General features: G+C 34.3%; 1 pseudogene; it reads left to right on the top strand.

Annotated features, from left to right (window-relative positions):
• The first annotated feature begins 7,102 nt into the window (after positions 1-7,102).
• On the top strand, positions 7,103-7,201 carry LOC132280466 (small nucleolar RNA R71; annotated as a pseudogene).
• Positions 7,202-24,668: the final 17,467 nt, after the last annotated feature.

The raw sequence follows: 24,668 nt of genomic DNA, 5'->3' as shown, positions 1-24,668 counted from the left end.
TTCAAATCTTGCCTTGTATTTGGGAGATTGGAAGATTATTAGGTTACGAGGAGGAGGTGGAACAGAAGCACTGGCTTCATGATCATGGAGGGCCTTAGTTCTCTTCTCTCGGGTTTGAGTGGAACGAGGTGGGTTTTTCCTAGGACCCATTAATTGGGAATGGCAAATATGAATATAAATTAACACAAGTAGTTTAGGTTAGATCAGTGAGACCCCTAATTGACACAGCAGGAATTTGAAAAAGCGATGTAGAGGGTGAAAAACTTCAAAACGTATGCAAATATAATACGGATTGGTCCTAAAGATGTTAGCACCCAATGATAAACTAATAATACCTAGATACTAGGAAGATTAAATCAAAAGATTGTTAATCAAAAGAGAATACAACAACTAAGCTGTGAACCCTAGATTAAGATTAATCAAGAACAATATTATAGCTTCAGTGATTATGATGAGTATAGGATGCAAATTAAAGCAGAATCAAGAGAAGAGGGATTACTTACTTTGATAATGCGAGAATGAAAGAATCTTGAGAAACCCTAATTCGCCTTGAAGAGGGAAGGAGAACGAGAGTGAGAGGAAATGAGAAATGAAAAGTGAAAAAGTAAAAAAAAAAATTAATAAGGTCACGGTTCAAATAATAACCCGGAGTAAAATTGTCCCACCACAGCAATCGGTCGATGTAAGCATTCCAGGCGTCGACTGGTTCACTTAAATCGGTTGATGTAAGGTATAGAAACGTCAATCAATTTGAGCAAGTATGCTGAACCAAGCCTGTTGTCAAATTTGAACCACTTCATTTTCACAAGCCATTCCTAAGTTCCTTCTAAGTGAACAAAAATGATCTTCTTGAATAGGTTTAGTGAAAATATCCGCTAATTGCTTTTCAGTGCTCATATATGTGAGCACGATATCGTCTTTTGACACATGATCCCTTAGAAAATGATATCTAATTTCGATATCCTTTGTTCTTGAATGTTAAATGGGAGTTTTGGAAATACATATGGCACTTGTGTTATCGCACATTATGGGGATATGATCAAGGAAAAGTCCAAAATCTTCAAGTTGTTGCTTAATATAAAGAGTTTAAGCACAACAATTTCCGGTTGCAATATATTCAGATTCGGCTATTGATAGAGCCACGGAATTTTGTTTCTTGCAAGACCAAGACACTAGGGATTGTCCAAGAAAGTGACATGTCCCACTAGTGCTTTTTCTATCAACTTTGCATCCGCCAAAATCAGCATCCGAGTAACCAACAAGATCAAATAAGGTGTGCCTAGGATACCAAAGACCTAAATTTATGGTATTGCTCAAGTAATGAAAGATCCGTTTAACGGCACTTCGGTGAGATTCTTTAGGACAAGATTGAAAATGGGCACATAAACAAACACTAAACATGATGTCTGCTCTACTTGTGGTCAAATACAAAAGACTACCATTCATACCTTGATACTTTTTAATATCTACATTAACCCCTTTTTCATCTTTATCAAGTTTCAAAGATGAACTCATAGGAGTATGGGCATGTTTGACTTCCTCCAAGCCAAGTTTCTTTAGCAAATCTTTAACATACTTTGATTGGCAAATGAAGATGCCATCAAGTGTTTGTTTAATTTGCAATCCTAGAAAGAAAGTGAGTTCACCCATCATGCTCATTTCAAACTCACTTTACATGCAAGAAGCAAATTTTTCACATAGCATTTCATTGGATGATCCAAAGATAATATCATCAACATAAATTTGAACAATTAATAGGCTGCAATCAATAGTTTTAGTAAATAGGGTATTGTCAATTTTTCCTCTAGAAAAACCATTTTCAAGTAAGAAACCACTTAGTCTTTCATACTAAGCTCTTGGAGCTTGTTTCAAACCGTACAAGGCTTTTGACAACTTAAAAACGTGGTTTGGCCAATCATAACTTTCAAAACCCGGTGGTTGTTCAACGAACACTTCTTCATCAATGAAGTCATTCAAGAAGGCACTTTTTACATCCATTTGATATACTTTAAAATTCTTATGGGATGCAAAAGCAAGGAGCATTCGTATAGCTTCAAGTCTAGCAACGGGAGCGAATGTTTCCTCATAATCAATTCCTTCTTCTTGATTATAACCTTGAGCGACAAGTTTTGCCTTGTTTCTTACAATTGATCCTGACTCATCCTTTTTGTTTCTAAATACGCACTTTGTGCCTATGATGGTCTTGTTTCTAGGTCTTGGAACCAATTGCCAAACCTCATTTCTTTCAAATTGATTGAGTTCTTCTTGCATTGCCAATAGCCAAGACTCATCATTTTCAGCTTCATGAATATTTTTTGGTTCAAGTTGTGAGACAAAGGCAACATAATTACATATATTGCTCATTTGAGATCAAGTGCTTACTCCTTTGGATGGATCACCAATAATTTGATTAATTGGATGATGAGGTACTTGCTTCTAGGTATTAGGATGTGTATCCTTATGAGAGAGGCTTTCTTTTGAATTGACTTTGGAGAGATCATCTAGAGATGAATCATTTAAGTCAAGATTTTCAAGATTCTTTTCGATTTCAAGCACATCCTCATTTTCATCCAAAGAGCATCTAAGAGGGGGTAGTGGTGATTCATCAAATACAACATGTATAGATTCAACAACTACAAGTGTTCTTTTGTTAAATACTCTAAATGCTTTGATACGAGATGAATACCCCAAGAAAATCCCTTCATCCGATTTAGTTTCAAATTTCCCTAAGTTATCTTTATCGCTAAACACAAAGCATTTACACCCAAAAGCCTTAAAATAAGCAATGTTTGGCTTTCTTTTATTCCAAAGTTCATAAGGAGTTTTGTTAAGAAGTTTTCTAATAATGACTCTATTTATGACATAGCATGAGGTACTAACGACTTCGGCCTATAGAGTTCTAGGAGATTTATATTCATTTAACATAGTCCTAGCCATTTCTTGGAGAGACCTATTTTTCCTTTCAACAACTCAGTTTTGTTAAGGAGATCTAGGAGCCGAAAGATTATGATTGTATCCATTATTATCACAAAAACTTTCAACATCTTGGTTTTCAAACTCTCTTCCTCTATCACTCTTAATGGTTTTAATCTTACACTTTTGTTTGTTCTCAACTCTTTTACAAAATTTAGCAAAAATTGAATGAACCTCATTTTTGTGGGAAAGGAAAAACACCCAAGTGAACCTAGAGTAATCATCAACAATTACAAATGCATAAAGTTTTCCACCAAGACTAGCAATTCTCTTCGAACCGAATAAGTCCATGTGAATTAATTCAAGTGGTCTTGTAGTCGTTATGTCCTTTTTCCTTTTAAATGATGATTTCATTTGCTTGCCTATTTGGCATGCGCTACAAGTTTTATCTTTTGAAAAATTAGTCTTTGGGAGGCCTTTGATTAATTTATTTTTAGATAATCTTGAGATCAAATCCATGCTAGCATGACCTAACCTTCTATGCCATATCCAACTATTTTCATTTGAAGATACAAAACACTTAACATTCTGATCATGTAATTCACACAAAAGCAAAGTATACACATTACCATTTCTAAGAGCATGAAATACTTCGTTATTATCCTTCTTGACGATACATTTACTCAATTGAAACAACACATCATATCCTTTATCACATAGTTGACTAATACTAAACAAATTGTGTTTTAAGCCTTTAACAAGTAAAACATCGTTAATAGATAAAGAAGAGGAGATACCAATAGTTCCGATGCCAATAACCTTGCCTTTTGAATTATTACCAAATGTAATGCTATCTCCTTTGTGAGACTTGATAGAGAGAAATTTTGATCGATCTCCCGTCATATGTCTTGAGTAACCACTATCAAGGAACCATTTGTCCTTGGATAAATATGGAGACTTCAAGCAAACCTACAAAAGGAATTTAAGTAATCTTTTTTGGTACCCACAATTTCTTGGGTCCATGATAGTTAGAAAGAGGCATATATGTCCCTTTAATAACCCAAATTTCTTTTGTCACACATGGCCTAATAGGATAATGATTGATTTTATGTCTTAGGTTTTTACAATAATTGCATTTTGAACTAGAAGAGGAATTTTTAACAAAGTAATTGTTCAAAGGTTTTCTCTTTTTCAATAAACAAGAGTCTTTATTGTGAGGGTCAAATCCAAGCCCATCCTTAGCATAAGCATTTCTTTGCTTTCCAAGTATGAGGCCCAAATTTTCTCTACCTTTTGTTAATTTTGCTAAAGTCTTAATTTGATCTTTGATGATAACTTTCAATGATTCATTTTCAGAAATTAAATCACTTGAGGCCAATTCCTTAGCTAATTCTTTTTCCTTTTTCAAGCCATCATTTTCAAGTTGAGATTTTTCAAGGTTTTGAGAGATGATGTACTTTTCTCTTCTAAGACTAGCACATTTTTCAACCATTTTGCCTAATTTGCAATTCTTTAAAAGCATCTAGTAAGTAGTTATGTGCATCAACCAATTCATCATAAGTAGCTTCCAAATTAAATGAGTCGTGATTAGAATTTACCTCATCTTCGTCAGCCATGAGACAAAGATTAACCAATTCATTGAATTCATCGTCACTTTCAGATCCATTTGAATCATCATCCTCCCATGTAGCTCGCATGGCTTTGCCTTTCTTTTTTCCTTTCCTTTTCATTTTTGTAAGCATAGCAATCGGATTTGAAATGCCCCAGTTTTCCATAATGGAAACAAGTAGGTGCTTCTTTTTTTCCTTGCTCACTAGATAAACTATTTCTTTTGAACTAATTACTCTTTTGGAATTTCTTCATTTGGAGAATCCTTCTCACGGTTTTGGTAATGAGAGCAACTTCTTCTTTTTCTTCATCATTAAAAGCCTTATCAATTGTGACTTCTTTGGTAGTAACTTGAAGAGCTATGTCCTTTTTTTGAGTTTCTTTTTCTTCATCTCTATCATTTATTTCTAACTTATATGCCATCAATGAACCAATGAGTTCATCTATAGGAAGGGTGTTGAGATATTTAGCCTCTTGGATGGCGGTCTTCTTGGCTTCCCAATTTTTAGGCAAAGACCTAAGAATCTTTCTTACATTCTCGGATGATGTATAGGACTTTCCAAGAGCCTTCAAAGGATTCACAACGTTAGTAAAGCGAGAATACATTTCACTAATAGTTTCTTTGTTGTTCATGGTAAAGAGTTCATATTTATGGACAAGCATATTCATTTTGGATTCCTTAACATGACTAGTACCTACATAGGTAACTTCAAAATTATCCCAAATTTCTTTGGCCATTTCGCAATCCGAAATTCTATTGAATTCGTCTTTGCTTAAGGCACAATAGAGATTCATGATAGCTTTGACATTGCATTGTACAAGCCTACGATCATTGAGGGTCCATTCAATATCGGTTGTTGGAACATTTTCACCATTTACTATTTTGGTTGGAACATGGTCTCCTTGTTCGGTGGCTTTCCAAACGTCTATATCTATACCTCTTAAAAATGCTCTCATTTTGATTTTCTAATAGTTGTAGTCACTTCTGTCAAACCAAGGAGGTCTATTGTTAGATTGACCTTCTTGATGAAACATTGTATTGGCCATGATTGTTCTCTAAGATGAATAAATCTTTTGCTAGAGATTAGGCTCTGATACCAATTGTTAGTCACTAATTGACTCTAAAGGGGGGTGAACAGAGTCAATGGCCAATGTTTATAATTTAAAAATTTTATTTCCAACTAGATAGAATGCAAAACACAATAGAAATATTCAAGCAATATAAGCACAATTAAAGAGGATAGACATAGGGAATTTCAAACAGTGACTCGGCGATTTAGCAAGGTTTGGAAGCTTCTACTCCTCGGCTCAAGGTCCTCCCTTGAGACTTTCCAAAATCACTAAAGCTCCTCCTTAATGGTGGAGAGCAAACCGTCAATTGAAGCAAGACTTTGCTTCTCTTCCTTGCTTAGAGAACACCTTTCTCCTAAGCTTTGCTTTTAGGTCACACCAAACCTTACAAGATGGTAAAGATATATAGATGAAGATTACAATATTGTTTCTCTCTCTCTTTCTCTAGAAGATATTACAAGAATAACTCTCACACTAGAACAAGTGGATGAAGTAAATGAAGCTCTAGTCTCTAAACTGATATGAGAGAGAAAATGAGAAGTGCTCAGATCAGAATTTCATGCTCTTTGAATGCTCTTGAATGATGTTCTTGAATGTTCTCACTTTCTGATGCTTTGTTTGTACACCAACCTTCTGTATTTGTAGATATTTTGAGTTCAATAGAGTTGTTGAAGGTAGTTGGGAGCATTAAATGAAGTTGTAGCTGATACAAATTTGAATCTGCAGACCTATGACCAAACCAGTCGACATGTGGAATAAACTGGTCGACGTATGCTGTAAACCGATCGACGTATGCTGCAAACCAGTCAACGTTTTCTTCATGAATTGGTTGATGTATGCTTTGAACTAGTCGACGTATACTAAGCTTTATTTTGACATTTTTTACTGCCTAGATACTGGTCGACGTGTGTGTCAAACCAGTCGACCTATATGATCTTCAACTTGGATTTTTGCCACTGCCTAGATACCAATTGACGTGTGTATCAAACCAGTTGACGTATGCTACTTAAACTTTGAATTTTAGGCCCTTTTCTTTTGTAGATGGTCAAGAACATATTGAAGAACATTTGCAGCCTCTTGAAGCTTTAGGTGACCATATGATGACTTGAAGTCCCTTCCATCCTTTCTATAACAAGGCATTCATTTCCTTGCATTTAACCTCAGTTGAACCATTAGTAAAACACTTCATTATTGATTTGTTATCATCAAAACTAATGGATTAGGGTATTTGATCAACAGATTAAACCTTTCAGATAAAGACTTGACTTCGGCGGCTATGTCATTGGAATTTTCAACTTGATATAAGTCGACATTCTTCCTTCCACCTAGATTTCTACCATTTTTTGAAGACAAAGATCAATGCATTGAATTCTCAATCATGCTTTCATAAAGACGCCATATATCATCCTCATGCTTATCAAGATATGAACCACCCATGGAAGTATCTACCATTCCTTTAAAATTATTCGACAAACATTCAAAGAAAAATTACACCAATTACCATTTAGGAATGTCATGATGTGGACACTTTCTAAGCAAGTCATTGAGGCGCTCCCATGCCTCATGAAATAATTCCCCTTCCCCTTGAGAAAACTCTCTAATTGAAGTTCTCATTGCAGTGGTCTTTGAAACCGGATAGTACTTTTTCAAGAATTCTTGTTGCATTTCTGCCCAAGAAGTTATCGAAAAAGGTCTAAGATTGTTGAACCAATATTTTGCCTTATCTTTAAGGGTGAAAGGAAAAAAGTTTTAATCTCAAAACCTCTTCCGGCATGTCCATGTATTTCACAATGGAACACACTTCAAGAAACTTATCCAAATACTTGTCAGGTTCTTCACTTGGAAGTCCATGAGAGTTGGGAAGCATTTGAATAGTTTGCAGTTTAATTTCATAGTAATGTGCTCTAAATGGGGGCAATTAAATGCATGTAGGTGCATTATATTCATTTGGTACATAATGATCACGCAAATTCAGAGGAGGATTCACAACCGATGGTGCTACATAAGCACCTTGATTGCCTTAAATAATAGGAGGTTGTGGAGTAAAAATTGGCCGAGGCATTCCCAATGGAACATGACCTTGTTGTTGTGGTGGAATGAAAGGTCTTGGCTTGCCTAATGGTACTTGAATGTTGTCATGATGCACATTAGGGTGGAAAATACCTTATTGGTCGATGTAACCACGGTTCTCCACATGGTCCTCGTTGATGTCTTCCATTGATGAAATGGAATGACTATAATTACCCCTTCCCTTAGAATTACGAACAATCGATTTAAGATTCAAATTAAGTGGGATAAGAGTAGGATTTATGTGACGGCCCAAGTTTTGTAAACCCGATGCGTCAGTGATGACCAAAAGATGACCGGATAACGGATCCGAAATGCGGAAGCGAAAGGTGAAACAACGGTCTCTAATGATACAATGCATCTCTAAGACACCAATGTGACCCTCAATGAGGTCGTGGAACCCAAAGGAAAACAAATGCGGAAGTGTCGTTTCAAAAACAGACAAAAAGGAACATAGGGGCAAAATGATCATTTTACGAAAAAAAATAGATTCAAGTGCTATCGAGCACACCACTGGGAAGACAATGAAAAACTAATCATGATGGACTCAAGAATTTCATTATCCGGATTTCGGACGAAGGAGAAACGACAAAACAAAGAAAAACGAGCAATAAAGCTAAAAGGGTAAACTGGTAATTATCCAGAAATATCTGGGTGCAACCGAGCACACCGTTGGATAGACAATGAAAAATTAATCAATTTTTAAAAAAAAAACTCACTTGATTTGGAGTCCGGATGAGGGAGAAAGGTCAAAAACAAAATCAACGTCGTGGCGGCCCGACGAAGGCCGTGACAGCTACAGTGCCATCAACTCACTATTGCTGCAACTGAGAGTAAAAACGGGTATCTAAACGGACTTTTCTGGAAAAACTCAAAGAAGAAACCCCTCCTAAAATCAATTTTTCTACCCGACATAAGGACGGAAACCGAAAAAATGCATTGTAAAATATCCAAAATACCCTCAAGAAAATTAGGTCTAGAAGTCAAAAATCGTTCCAAGCTACTGCCCAAAGAAAGGAAGTGGGGCTTCGGAAGGTTTTTAAATTGCCTAAATTGAAAATGCAATCTTAAAATACATCCACAAGACCCCCGGAAGTTTTGGATCATTCGTCACGTTTTTCAAAAAAAAGTCGATGAATAGTACCAAGTATATTTGCACTAAAGTCGACAAAAACCTGACAGCAATGATTTTTCGGAAAAAAATAGATTTGTGAGGGCCAAGATGGCAGTTTCTGGAAAAACACAAAGAAGAAACCCCCCTCAAAATTGAGTTTTCTATGCGATCTATGCAAAAAAATGAAAAAAAATGCATTTTGAAATACCTGAAATTCTCCTAGAACAGAATAGGGTAAAACTCCCTAAAAATGTTACTTAGAGTCTTTGTTTCATCAAGGATGATTTTGTTTGCCAAAGTGAGCATGCAAGCATATGTAATGTGATAAAATAGATGTGTTTCAATGGCCTATGGCCTCATGGTATGTCATATGCAAAATAGAACCCTTCAATGCATTAATCCACATATCTTCCATAAGCAACAATGAAGTTCAAAGTTAGCATACATTTCATATAAGTGTCTTTGGCCCTTGGCCTCATTACAACCATATTCTAAGAGTGTCAAAAGGTGCACTTAAGTGCACATTACATAACTTAGACAATAAGTACAAGTTTTATCAAAGTATGCAAAAGTAGGACAAGATATGCTAACATATGCATATTCTATGTTATCAAAATATACTTCAAAAACTCTAGTGAGTCTAAGAATGTTGTGCATCCCACACTAAGGCTTCTTTACCTGCAAAACACCCATTAACTTAGGGGTGAGTAAATAAGTTTACTCGTAGGGAATGCATGGGTTTATCTTTGTACCAAGTTACAATCCAATACCATTTAATTCATGCTATCAAGTGACAATAGAACTTTCAACATAACACAATGAGATGTAATTTTACAAAGTTAACAACTTGGAATTTAAATGCAAAATCAAACCAAAGTGGATACTTGGACGTCACGCCGGATCAAACCGACAATGTGATTACTTTAGGGTTACTAGCCCAAGGGTAACCTCCCTATGTGCGCACTAGACTTGTAGAGGGACTTTCCCCCGTACTAGAACCATGCCCTAGCCATAGTCATAACAACGACATCCCCAAGTTTCCAAAATCAACATTTTGTGCACATTACATATATGTATCAACATAACATATATATATACAATGTAAAGCCATCAATATGCACAAATCAATTTTGGAAACACAACACATGCCCTAAGTTCTCAACTAAAATGGCATGAAAAATATTGAATGATCATTATGCAATTTGCCACTAATTACGACAATATCATTCAACAACAAGAACATAACCTCACAAGTATGATATAAGTTTAAAATCATAATTTAAACAATTTAATAAAACAACTAAATTCCCTAGATTTCACTTCTCATCCAAACATGCTCAATTTAATATATGTTGTAGCACATGTCATGGTTATTATATAAATCACTTCAAAACTTGATTTAAGTCATGGGAGCATATAAATAAAAATTAATTAAATTAATTCATTAATCCCTCTAGATTTTAAAACAACTTTAAATGACCTCAAATTAACATAAGTTATGAATCAAGCCATGGTCATGTTATTTATCAAGTCTAAAGTGAATTACATACAGGTCACAATTAATCATTTATTTCTTATTTTAATACAAGACAAACATATAACTTAGATATCACTATAGGAACAAATAAAATCACTTGGAAGATAAATGATAACACCCCCTACCTCAATAGAGAATTGAATCTCTATAATCCAAGCAACCAAGCTCAAAATGGAAAACAAGTTTAGGGTTAATGAAGAGGGGAGTGAGAGGAAGCTTTTGTCTTCCAAGATTTTATGTCTAAGGTGAGTGGAAGGAGGCCAAAATGAAGAAAAAAGTTATTAACCAAGCTTTTCTCCAATGGTGGCTTGGTTATGGTTCTTGAAGACAAGTGAAAATGAAAATGATAAAGTGTAAATGGTGAGTGGAAGGGCTAGAAATCCTCCACTCACTATGTGCCCTTACACTACCTCTCTCACACACATAATGCAAGACTAAATGGTGAACTGACACTTGTCATGAATCTATGGTTCATTCCTAGGCTTAATCTCAAGCTTACACTTGTCACCATCCTATGTAAACTTCCAAGACTTAATATTGAACCTACATTTGTCAACCATCCAAGCCAACAAGTGTAACAATCCTTGGCCAACAAGTGGGTGAATCTCTACCCTCCACATGTCGTCATCCAAGGCATCAAAGTGTTTCCACACAAATGTCAACAAGTGGACCAATAAGAGTGTGACACTTGTCACACTTTTTCGGAAATTGTAAACAAGTCCTTTTTGAAAATATCTTCCAAATTAAATTGCAAAATGGTCCCTAAGACGAAAAATAATTACTTTACTTAATTACCCAAAAACCCCTCAAGTTATGGATAATTACAAAAAGTCTTGTTTTCATGGCTTTTACAAAGAAAGTAAGTATTTAATATGCATTTCTACAAAAGTAAAATGTAGATGTCATGGAATTTAAATACCTTGAATGCATGCAAAACCGGAATCAAATTCGAGCACAACAAGTAAGGTTATGCAAGGAAAAACGAAAGAAACGGGAAAAAGACGAAATAGGGAATAGACAAAATAGGAAAAAGATGAAAAAAGAAAATCGCCAAAAATGGAAAAGGAGGAAAAAGGCCGGGTCATTACAATTTAACGACCTACGACCATGCATGCACAAACAAATAAAAAACAAGTAACATGCAAGTAGCAATCACTTCGCCTCTACAACAAATCAATCAACAAACCTCCACATACAATGATCCCATACTCCGATGCTTTGAACAATATGTAAGAAAAATTAAATTGCCTCTACGCGGGCTCATGATCTATCTAAGAAAATAAAGACTTGCCTCCATGCGGGCCGACGATTTAACTAGAGAAAGAGTTTAGAAAAGCTCACAAAGGGTCCTTAAGCAACTTCAAATTGTTTTTCAATTTTTTTCTTTGCCGTGCTTTGCTTTGCAAATTTTTTTATTTTATTTTTGAGCCTTTTTTGCTCTTTCTTAGCTTTGCGTGGCTTGCTTGCTTCTTTTGCTTTTCAATTTCCCTTGGTTCACCCTTTTGGCTCAATTCACCTAGCCAATCAAGAACAAACACAGTAAGTGACCAAAATAGTAAAAAAATAAAATAAAAATAAAAACAAGATCAAACGAGTACTAATTCCTAATTAATTCCCAAAATACAACGGTGCCAATCCCCGGCAACGGCACCAAAACTTAGTGTTGCACTCGTTAATGCACCCAATTGCATGCAAAATAGAGAGAGAAGTGTGTAGTGTGGCCATGTTTAAATTTAGAAAATGCCACTACCACTTCCAACTAAAAATATAGTTAAAGTGAGTAGGGATTATCCCAAGGGAAAGGAGGTGTATTTGTGCTTGGAAATTAATGTCGGATAAGTAGGTCGAGTGATCAAAGATGGTTGGTGATTGGTTAATTAAACTACAATGCAAGTAAATAGCAATCTAGAAAATAGGAAAAAGATATAGGAGAGAGGTCTTGGGGCTTAGAGTCACCACTAAGCTTCACTTCATCAAACACTAGCAATTGTACATTAATGGGAAAATTTTAAGTTGTAACTTATGTGTGTGTGACACTAATTGAAACTAAGTATGGATAAAAAATAAGTATAGATTGTCTAGCCAATTTTAATGAAAAGCACAACCTATCAAATGAGACCAATAAAACCATAATTAATGCACACATAAATATCTAGAGACTTGCACTCTTTGCATTCACAAGTATGGACCATCAAGAAACAAGAATGGATTGTTCACCTACCTAAGAAATTAAAGCAATTACACTATAACTAGGCTAGAGACATGAAATTAAACTAATTAAACTAGAGATGTGATATAATCCATCAAGAAACAAGTGTGAACCAACAAATAAATCACAAGAGTGTTCCATTAAGCACTATGCCTTGGCCATCACTAGATTAACATCATCAACACACATAGACATGCATTAATTTCATTAAATCTAGAGACAAAAACATGAACATTAATTCTAGCATACATAGACATATGACTAGAGCTAAATAATCAATTGAAAGCATTAATCCATACAAATCAAGTAGAAATCACAAGATCTACATTTATTCATGGTCAAAATATCTATTACAACTAAAATCCCCAAAAATACACAAAAGCTAGGTTTAAGAAGCAAGCCTAGGGGCTATCTCTAACCCCAAGAAAAGGATTTAGCAATTTATTGTAGTGGTCTTGGAACCCTCAAGGGCTAACGCGGAGGTTGGCATCATCATCTTCATCCTTATTTTCTTCCCAAAACCCTAGTTATAGGGAGAGGAAATATTTTTCTATAATTGGTAATATCTATCTATGATGGTATGATACAATAATGTTCAATAAATCAATTACATACTCCTTTGAGTAAGGAATAAGTCAGAATTATAGCCTATGATTGGAGGAATTTCGCAGTTACACAAGTCAGGTAGAAATCGGCGCGCTCGGGAATTAGACAGCTCACTGCCAGTAGGCATTTTGATCGATCGGATACTTGGCTTCGATTGATCGAAGCTGACGTGGCTTGAAAACATCTTCTAGGCTTTATCTAATTGGTTGAGCTGGCACCGCCTTATTTCGATCGATTGTAGACCTCTTCGATCGATCGAAGGTCCCCTGGTGCATTTTTCTTATCTTCTTTCCAACTTTGAACTTAGCTCCAAAATTGAGCTAAATGGCCCTTGTTAGCCTATTCGAACTTTATTAACCTGTAATAGGCAAAAACACAAATAAGTATCTAAGACATAAACGTAAGATAGATGAATGGACTAAAATACCCTAGCTTAGGTGCTAAAATGCGTCACTTTTGAGCACTTATCATATATATTTTTCTTTTGATTTTCAGGTGCAAGATTTTAGGCGCGGGAACAACAAAGCAGAGGGAATTGATTTTTTTGAACCTTTTGTGAGTTTTTCTTACTCTTGTCCTTACATTTATTTTTGTTGTATATTATTATTATTATTATTATTATTATGTTGAAGATGATTGAGCGTGAATGGAGGAATTTTTAGATACTATTTATAGGGACTATTACATCCCTTCTACTTATAACCCTCTATCATGTTTTGTTCCTTATGAAATTGAGTCCAATTCACTACAAGTATCACCATCTTACTATGGACTTAGTTACTCTTTTTATATAACCACTACCCTCCCTAACAATTCTATGATGAACCAACTCCATCACCTTCAAGGTACTCGCCTGGATTTGAAAAAAAAGTATTAGTTGCTTTTGCTAAACTTACAGAAATTTACCTACTTGTTCATTCTCATTCTCAAGCCATAGCCAGACTAGAGGCTTAAGTTGATTAAATAACAAGTGTTATATCTCGTCTAGATAAGGAAGAATTGGCAAGTAAGCTAGTAGTAAATCTAATAGAGTATAACATGATTTATGAGGACATTCCTTGTAATTTGGATTATGAAATTATTGAGGCCACCTTACAGAGTGAGGAGAAGGTGATTCATTTAGAGGAAGAGAAAAAGGATGAAGAGAGTGAGTTTCTTAAAGATCTAATTGAGTCTTTGAAAGACACTACCTTGCCAATTAACAAAGGAAGAATTTTTTTTAATATATTTCAAAAGCACAATAAGGATGCAAGGCAAACCATTATTGATTTTGTTTTCAAGACCGTGGATGAAGGGAACAATATTAAATCTTCCATTTATTTTCAAGTTATTCCTTTGGAAGATGATTTCCCTGTTGTGAGTGACGAGGTAATGGGGAAAATTGATAAGAGGTTAAACGTGGATGTTTTGTATCCCGTTTTTGATAGTTGTGACTAGCGAGTCGCCCCCACATTTGCTAGAGACGTTAAACTTAGCACTTGTAGATTAGTTTATTTATTTATTTATTTTTCTTTTTCTTTTCTTTTTATTTTTATTTTATTTTATTTTATAGGTTTTTTATTTTAGTTATTATTATTATTGTTATTATTTAGATTAGCTTTTTTTTTTATTTTTTTGTTTTCTAGGTTTTTATTTTATTTTTATATTTTTCTTTAGTTTTCGATTAGGTTAGTTTAGGTTTATTTTTATTAAAAAAAAATTAGTTTCTTAATGTATTTTTCTTTTATTTTTAGATTAGGTTTGTTTTGATTAAAAAAAAAAAAAAAAAAAATTTGATTGACTTGTGCATGATGATATATATATGTTTTACTCCATATACTTGATACTCTGATATGTGTTGTGGAGTGTGAATATTTTGTTAGGTACAAAGGACTAAGTTTGGGGGTAAGGTGACGATTTCATTCCTCTAAGTTATTAATTCTTGATCCTTGCTAGTTCTACGTATTTGGTAATATCTTTCTACTCTATATCTATTTTCACACATTGAGGACAATGTGAATCTTAAGTTTGGGAGTAAGGCAGTGCCTTTAAAATTTTGTTGTTGATATATTATGCACAAGAGGATGCAATTTAATTGTTTAAGCATGATTTTAAGTCTGTTGATTGTTGTGATATCCATATGTAGTCTGATATTAGTTAAAGATGGCTTGGATGCCGATTTCATACTAAATAGGGATTTTTGAAATTTTTTTGATATCAATTGGTGGCCCATGGTCCACTTTGTCAGGATGATTACTATTTGATGATTTTGATCTCTAAAGTACTTCACTTTGCACATGTTCATACTTACATGCATTCTGTGGGGTATAAACTTGAAGTCTTATTCTAATTTGTATTAAACTAAGATGAGTAAGTGAATTTGATGATTTTGAGAACCAAGGTATAAAAAAATTTTGAAAGAAAAAAATGGTATGTATGCAATGAAAAAAAAAAAAAAAAGAAGTTCTTCACCAATGTGAAGGAAACAAATGAAAAGAGAGAAAAAAAAAAAAAAAAAAAAAAAAAAAGGGTCAAGTTTGGGTTTGTACCTAGATTACTTAAACAATTAAGTCCTCAGGGGTGTTTTAACACCTAATGCCCTAAAACCATCTAGTTTGGGAGTCATTGACTAAAAGTTCGTTACATAAGAAATTTAGGTTACCTAGATTACTTGAGCAATTAGGTCCGTAGGGGTGTTTTAACACCTAATACCCTAAAACCATCTAGTTTGGGAGTCATTGGCTGAAAACTCGTTACAAGAGTGATTTAGAAAGCTTAATCGACCTGAGCATTGCACAGTACTCTTTTGAGAAAAAAAAAAAAAAAAAAAAAGAGTTGAAAAAAAATTGAGTGATGAATAAAAAAAATGCATATCTGTAGAAAATTAGAAAAAATACCTTGGGGATCAGAATTTGAAAGGTTTACTTTTGAATTGAGGGATAACATGAGTTAGATGTAAGTATGGATGGTAAGCCACATGTTTAAAACTGTGAGTTCACTATTTTAAAGGATTTTGGAGATTAAGATTGTTAAACATGTGGTTAAACTGACATATGGGGACCATGGCTACTGATATGTTATTGAGAGTTGAAGATTTTTCCTGTTTAATATAGTTCCTTATACTTGTTGTAGTTAACTGATTGATGCATTGCTAGGACATTATAATATGAAAACAGGTTTGAATGAGCTTATCGTGCAATTAAGGCACTGATTTGAAGTTTGTGGGTATCTTCACTGGAAACCCTCATGCGACTACAACTCGTCCACTAGGGGTAACCTAGGGGTTTAAAGGCTTGTTGCATAAGCTAAATGCAACCGTGATTCCCACGAAAATGGTTTTTAAGTTCTGTATTGCTAAGGGACTAGCAATATTTAAGTTTGGGGGTGTGATGAGTGCTGAATATTGCATATTTGAGCCCCTAAATACGCATATGTTAAGACCTAAAGTGATATATCTATCCTATTTTATACTAATTTCTGTGTATTTCATGTTTTTAGGTATTTTCCCATAGAAACAGTTAAAATTGGGCTTTTATGATGAAATGATTGATAATGAAGTTTACCGAGTCATTGCTGGTCATCCAGAGCAAGCCAAGAGCTTAAATGGTGAAGTTTGGAAGAAGCTAAAATCCAAAGCTCGAGCCCAAGTCTTGAGGTTTGAGCCTTACAAGTCAAAGAAGAGTTAACAAGGCATTAAAGCTCGAGCCTTGTACCTTCAGGCTCGAGCCTGAATAAAGGGGTGCTTAAGCCTAACTCAAGGGTGCTAAAGCCTTGACCCTAAAGCTCAAGCACAAGGCGTCGAAATTTGAAGAGATGATTTCCAAGCTCCTAGACCTCGTGCCAAGTCTCAGGGATCAAGCACTGACACCTGAAGCTCGAGCCTATAGCCCCAAAGCTTGAGCCCAACAACTTGGGATCGAGTACCATGAAGATAGGATCGAGCACCAACAACAAAAAGATGTTCCAGAGCTCGAGCCCGAGCTCTAAGCCTCAAGCCCGAATCAAAAAGCTCGAGCACCACCACTTCAGGCTCGAGCATGGCTGAAAACTCTGAACACACTTTAGTATTTTGGCCATAACTTTTGACTTAAAACTCCAAATTGAGCAAACATATTGGCTCTAGAAAGAAGACTCGAAGCCCGATATTTTTGTCTGTAATAGCTATATCGAGATTGGTGCTCTAAATGTGTCAAAATTGCGTTACAAAGTCAGAATAAGTTATTGGCAGGTAAAGCTCAAGCTTGAACCTCAAAGCTGAAGCCTGGGACTCTAGAGCTCAAGCCTGGACATCCTAGAAGTCGAAAATACATGTGGGAATTACCAAAAATCATATTTCTTTATTTCATTATGGGCCCAATTGTTACCAAAAGCTAGAAAACTAATCCAAAGGAGATTGTGACTTGTTCTCCACTATAAAAGAAGAGGAGAAGGCCACAGAAAGAAGATCCATCAATATCTCTCATCCATCTCTCTCATATCTATCTTTCACGGCAACTTCTAAGGTTTTGAAGGGAAGTCCCCAAAAGAGAAGTGCAGACCTTGACGACGAAGACCACAACAATACAGATGATATCTTGCGTTGTCATTAGTGGCTAATTCTTCTCTTAGGGTATTGATGCAACCCAATCCGATTACTCTAGTTTGATTGTTTAGATTTTGGGAATTTAATAATTTATATACTTTGATTATATGATTTTGAGCAATTGAGCCAACTCAATTAGTGTTTTAATGAATTAATAGTTTCTGAATAGTTATTACCTTGTCTTAGATATAACTGTTTATAAACTGTTCTCAACCCATTCTTATTGGACGGTATCTGGCGGAGCCCTATCGGACATAACAATGGAGATCATGTAATGGTGTTTAAACATTTTTTGTGAATTAATATTTTCATTGGCTATGCTTAGGAAAGATGGATTATACTGCAAAATTTGTTAGAAGTAGGTAGGTAGATAGTCCATGCTAACCACAAATAGGTTATAGTTAATTGAAATTTATGAAACATCTTTCGTTAAAACCGAATTAAAAGAATGTTATTGAGTTTAATTCATATGTATATAAATTGTTGAAATCCCAAAGTTGAACAGTTGACCATAGTAGGAGGATCGTGATGAAGTCAATCCTTAAGTATCTTTACCCTTGATTTTTTTTTTTTTTCTGTTTATATTATTGCACCACAACAAATCAAATCATTTTTCTAAATTAAAATAGTATTAATTGAGGACTTGATAAACCACCACAGTCCTTGAAGTTCGACACCCTCAACATAGCCCTATCCTATAAGGATTCGTTCTATTGCGAGTGGTTAATTTATTATTGACACATCAGATGCGTCGAGTAATAGAGCTTTCCTTCATAATAGTGCAGCTGAAGCTTGGGAACTATTTGAGGCCCTAACTAAAAATTCAATGCAGCACACTTCTTCCTCTAGGTCTAAGTTTACTCCTAGAATTCATAAGGTTGAAAAATGGTGTGCCCTTTGTCGTCAATGACAACCAATGCTCAAAGTGTGATGAAATGTGGCCAAGTTTAAATTTATAGAATGTCAATACCACTACTAACTACTAATGTAGCAAGAGTGAGTAGGGATCGGCCCAAGAGAAAGGCAAGGTATTCTTGGAATCAATATTGGATTAGTAAGTCGAATGATTAAAAGATGGGTTTGATTTGATTAAACTAATGGTTCAATTAAAATAATGCAATTAAGTGACAATCTAGAAATTAGAGAAAGTAATATGAGAGAAAGGTTTTGGGGCTTAGAGTTCACCATTAAGCTTCACTTCACTAAACACTAGCAATTGTAAATTAATAGGGGAATTCAAGTTGCAAAATATGCGTGTGTGTCACCAATAACAAACTAAACATGGATGGCAAATAAGGATAGATTGTCTAATCAATCTAGTGAGTAGCAAAAACTATCAAATGAAACCATTAACCATTTAATTAAATCACAATTAGTGTACACACAAAAATTTAGAGAAATGTACTTCTTACATTTATAAGTATGGAATATCAAACAATAAGAATGGATTATCTACCTATCTAAGAAATTAAAGTAATTACAATACAACTAAGCTAATGACATGAAAATTAAGCTAATTAAACTAAGGAAGTGGCATAATCCATTAAGAAATAAGTATGAACCATCAAATAATCCACAAGAGTAATCAATTAAGCACCATGCTTTGACCATCACTAGATTTATAACATTAACACATATAGACATGCATTAATTTCATTAAATTAGAGAAAAGCACATGGACATTTATTCTAGCATATATAGACATATGGATAGAATTAAATTATCAATTGAAAGCATTAATCCATACAAATCACAGAAAAATCACAAGATCTATATTTATTTATGGTCAAAACATCAATTACAACTAAAATCCCCAAAAATATACAAAAGCAAGGTTTAGGAAGCAAGTCTAGAGGCTATCTCTAGTCCCAAGAAAAATATTTAGCCACTCATTGTAGTGGCCATGGAACCCTTAAGGGTTAACTTAGAGGTTGGCATCATCATCTTCATCCTTACTTTCTTCCTAAAACCCTAGTTCTAGGGAGAGAAATTATTTCTATAATTGGTAAAATATCTACTTGTATAACCTCTACAAAAGTTGGTTCAATTAATCTATTACAAGCCTTTTTGAGTTAGCAACAAGTTAGAAATATTGTCTCTGATTGGTGTAAATTCGCAGCTATAAAAAGAAGGTAGAGTCCTGCGCGCTCAGGAATTAGATAGCTCACTGCCAGTAGCTATTTCGATTGATTGAAGGATTTTCAATCGATCCAACACTTACTTCGATCGATTGAAGATGACGTGTCATGAAAAATATCTTCTTGGCCTTATCCAGATTGCTGAGCTGGTACTGCCTTGATTTCGATCGATTGTAGCCTTCTTCGATCGATCGGGACTTCCTTTGATCAATCAAAGTTCCCCTGATGCAATTTTCTTGACTTCTTTCTAGATTTGCTCCTTAGCTCCAAAATTGAGCTAAATGGCTCTTCTTAGCCTGTTTGAACTTTATTGACTTGAAATAGACAAAATCAAAAATAAGTAGTAAAACATGAAAGTAAGATAGATGAATGGACTAAAATACCCTAACTTAGGTGCTAAAATGCGTCACATTTGAGCATTTATCACACCCCCAAACTTAGATATTGATAGTCCCTAGTAATAAACTACAAAGAAAAGAAAGAAAGAAAGAAAGAACTATACAACTATAAACTATAAAACAATAAAATGAAAGCGACACTTTCATAGGGAACAGGATTGCATTTAGCGTATGCAACAAACCTTTTGAACCCTAGGTTACCCCTAGTGGATGAGTGAAATCTCCTGAGGGTTTCTAGAAATGATACCCACAAACATTGAGCTCTTCCTCACTAAAAAGGTACCAACATACAAAACAAGCATTGAGAAAAAACTACCTCAAGTATGCAATTTTTCAACCATTTCCAAGCAATCTCCTAAAATCTCTACATCAAGCACGCTAGTATGGTCCTTCACACATCAAGACAATGATCATGCAAATCAAAATAACTCTAGAATCCTTTTTAAGTGAACCATCATCAAATTTGTTGCTATCTAAGCCAACTAAAGAAATGATCACATCCGGCCTCAAACTAGCACACAAATCTAGTACCAATTATCAAGACAAAGAATGGACATTTTATTAAGGCTTTATTCAATTAGGTGCGCTTATTCTTTTCACTCAATTTTTTTATTTTTTTTTACTAACCTAGAGGATCAAAGATGGAAGCATGGTGCAATGTGTTGATCTATTAAGCATTCTAGCGATCCATGAGATCGAGCGTTAGGTCAATAACTCTCAAACTGGACGGCTTTAGGGCATTAGGTGTTTAAACACCCCTAAGGACTCACAAGCTTAAATCAACTAGGCTACAAATCAAAACAACCTCCATCTAATCATTTCCCACTTCTCACCTTTTATCAAGTTATTAACCTAGAGTTTGGGCCCTTCACCTTTTGGCACAAGAAATTCAGTGCTTGATGAGGCTATAATCCCATCTATTTAGTGAAAAAGGTTTGTTATCCACCTTTGTCAAGAATGAAAACTTTCAATGCACTACTAGCTCAATAGGGATATAACCAAATCAAATCATTTTGTAAGAGAAGGTCAAAATCATGATAAGGAAGGTCAGAAAACATCAAACTTCTGCCCTAGCATGGCAAGAATCAAGAATTATATCACAAACAAGGTCAAAAGCACTTAGCACATGCAAATGGATGGAAATGAGTTAAATGGAACAAGTTTATACTCAAACAAGGGCATTTTGGTTAACTTTAGAATTGCTCGACACATTTAGGAAAAATTTAGAATTTTTGAAAACTTCGAAGTCAACACATTTAATTGCATTGTATAAAAACTTCCTGACAAGAATCATTTAATGAATGAACAACAAAAGAAGGAATCAAGCAACTCGACTTCTCATTTTCAAAACAAAGCTCCAAAACCTTCCATTTTAATCATTTGAACCCAACAAATGTGATCACAAAGCATTTTAAACATTCAAAGGTCATTTTACCAAAACAATGCACTTGAATTATGAGCTACAGTCAATTAAAAATCAAAAATTTTCAAAAAGGTCCATTTGAAACACTTTTCTGCATTTAAGACAAGACTTTGCATTTTCAAGTTAAAAACTACAAGAATCAAGTCAAAACATACTTGTAAGCATTCAAGACAATTTAGGATCAAACACATCCATGCATTTCATAATCAAACAAATGAAACAAGTCGGGATCATGCTCACAACATTTCAAATTCAACGCCATTTCATGTTCAAAATTTGTAAGAATTTTTTTCAAGTTCAAGAAAATTTCCATTTCAAATTAACAAAGAACCAATCCATTTAATCACAGTTCCAAATTCCCTTGATAAATTTAAACTTCAAAACAACTTGTCAAGAATTTTTGTTTTTTAATTCAATTCCCAAACTCAATTCAAGTTGAAAAATAAACCACATGCCAATTAAAATTTAAAACCAAGGTTCAATTTTAATTTTTCAAAAATCGGGCATGGTTTCCCCTTTAAAATGGACAACAAATATGCATTTCAATCATTCAAATACAATCAATAAGCATATGGAATTCAAATCAACTTTAAAATTCATTCAACAATTCAAGAAGGGACACCGCCCATAATCACAAATCCAAGTTTAAAAAAGCCCATTCTCCTTCTAACTACGTTGAATCAAACTCCATTCTCTTCCAGGTTTGTTCATCCTCCTCACAGTTAAAATTCAAGTAATCAATAGTCATAATCCAAGGATTATTGTTTTTGTAAATTTTTCATTATTTACTTTTTATGAATTTTTTTTTTTTAATTTTGCAAGTTTTTATATTCCATTTTCTATTTCTGCAACAATTATATACAACTATAAATTCAAATAGAAAATAAAACTAAAATGGAAAAGAAAATGCAATAAAGTAAAACTAAATTCAAAAATAAAAATGAAAAATAAAAAAATAAAAAAAAAATTCCTACATACCCGAACAAAAAGAGAAAAGAAAGGATGAAACGAAGAGATTTGGTGCGAAATGGAGGATTTTCCAGCCTCACCGTGGCTAGAGCTGTAATGACCCGGTCATTTCCTTTATTTTCTTTTTCCTCAGAATTTCATGGATGAATTTTTTTTCGTTGAAATTTCTTATCTGAGTTCAGTTTCTTGTCGCTTAGTGTCGTCTCGAGTGCTTAGAAATGGTTTCTAAGTCTTTTTCCTTTGGATTGACAACTTCCTTTAAGGACCGAGTCATTTCCACTTTTTTCATTTTTCGACACTATTCACTTTTTGTCTTTTTCCCGTTTGTCACTTTGTTGGCACAACCTCGCTTTTCGTGTTTGATTTTGCTTCCATTTTTGCATGCACTCATGATATATGATTTCTTAGAAATGTGTATTTCTATTTTCTTAGAAAAGCATGCTAAGTGTTTTCTTTTCTTGTAAAGGGTATAGATGCATAACTTTTTTTGTAATAGTCTTAACTTGTGGGGTTTTAGTGTAATTATGTAAAATAATTATTTTTCGTCTTAGGGACTATTTTATAATTTAATTTGGAAGATATTTTCAAAAAGGACCTTTTTGTAATTTTTGAAAAGTGTGACAAGTGTCACATTCTCATTGGTCCATTTGTTGACATTTGTGTGGGGGCACTTTGATGCCTTGGATGATGACATGTGGAGGGTGGAGATTGAACCACTTGTTGACCTAGAATAGGTGCACTTGTTGGCTTAGATGGTTGACAAGTGTAGGCTTAGGATTAAGCCTACAATGGATGCTTGGATGAGTGGCAAGTGTATGCTCCAAATTAAGTCTCACAATTATTTTTGGGCTACTTTGGAATTATGTTCTTAAAGAAGGGTTTTTATGCAATTGACCATAGATGTGTGTGTTGACCACGGTATAGGATCACCTAGTAAGTGGAGGATTTCTAACTCCTCCACTCACTTTTTCACATTATATCATTATCTTCCTCACCACAAGCCCTAGCCTCCATGGAAGAAGCTTAAAGCCTTAAGCTTTGACATTGAATTTTGAAAGCCTTCCATTGATTTCTAAGCTTAACCTTGGGAATAATTTTTGTTCCCCTCATCCTCCTCTACATAACCCTTGAAGGGTTTACCATTTTGTGTTGATTTTCCTTGGATTCAAGATGAACAATCCTCTTGCAAGGTATGGGGTGTTATAGGTTATTATCTAAGTGGTTTTACTTGCTTTTGTATGAAATATAAGTTGTATGCATGTCTTATGTTAATTTGAGAAATAAATGATTTATTGCAACTTGCATATAACTCACTTTAGACTTGATATATGGCATGACCATGACTTGATCTTTGTTGTATATTAATTTGGGGTGATTTAAATAAGTTTTCAAATCTAGAGATTTACTAAATTTAAATTGATTTAAATTCTACTAAATTGTACCTTGCTTGTGTTCTATTTTTGACTTGATATATGGCATGGCCATGACTTAGTCCTTGTTATATATTTATTTAGGATCATTTGAACAACTTTTGAAAATTAAAGATTTAATTAATTTAAATTAATTAAAATCTACATGATGTTGTCTTGCTCATTTTGCTTTTTTGATTCGATATATGTATTGAGCTTGCTATGTTGTTTAACATATATTAATTTAAGTTTATTAGGGATTGATTTGAAATCTGAGACTCTTCATGTTAGGTTGAAAATCCCTTGAAATGTAGTGAAATTAATTACCTTATGAGCATATTACTAATTAGATGTAGAATTAGTACTTGTGGCCTCTTGAAATGGTAATTGGACTTAGCATGATATAGAATATCATTGACTTGCATAACTTATTTAAATAGATCTTGTGTAGGTATATGACTCGTTAGAATATTACATTATTTACCTTGAAAGCTTGTTACTAAATTGAAGCTTATTTAGTACTTGTGGCTTAGGATGGTAATGTGGCTCAATTGTTGTTAAATATTCTTGCTTTGTGTATAAATTGCATATTGGAGACTTGACATGTCATATGTTATTTAGACTTGAATTCTAAGACATGGTTTG

Source organism: Cornus florida, unplaced genomic scaffold (genome assembly GCF_030987335.1).
Source record: "Cornus florida cultivar Cherokee Brave unplaced genomic scaffold, ASM3098733v1 CherokeeBrave_3.0.0_Hap2_Chr10, whole genome shotgun sequence".
NCBI lineage: Eukaryota > Viridiplantae > Streptophyta > Magnoliopsida > Cornales > Cornaceae > Cornus > Cornus florida.
The sequence above is the reverse complement of the archived record's forward strand: the minus strand, read 5'-3'. Positions and strand labels throughout refer to the sequence as shown.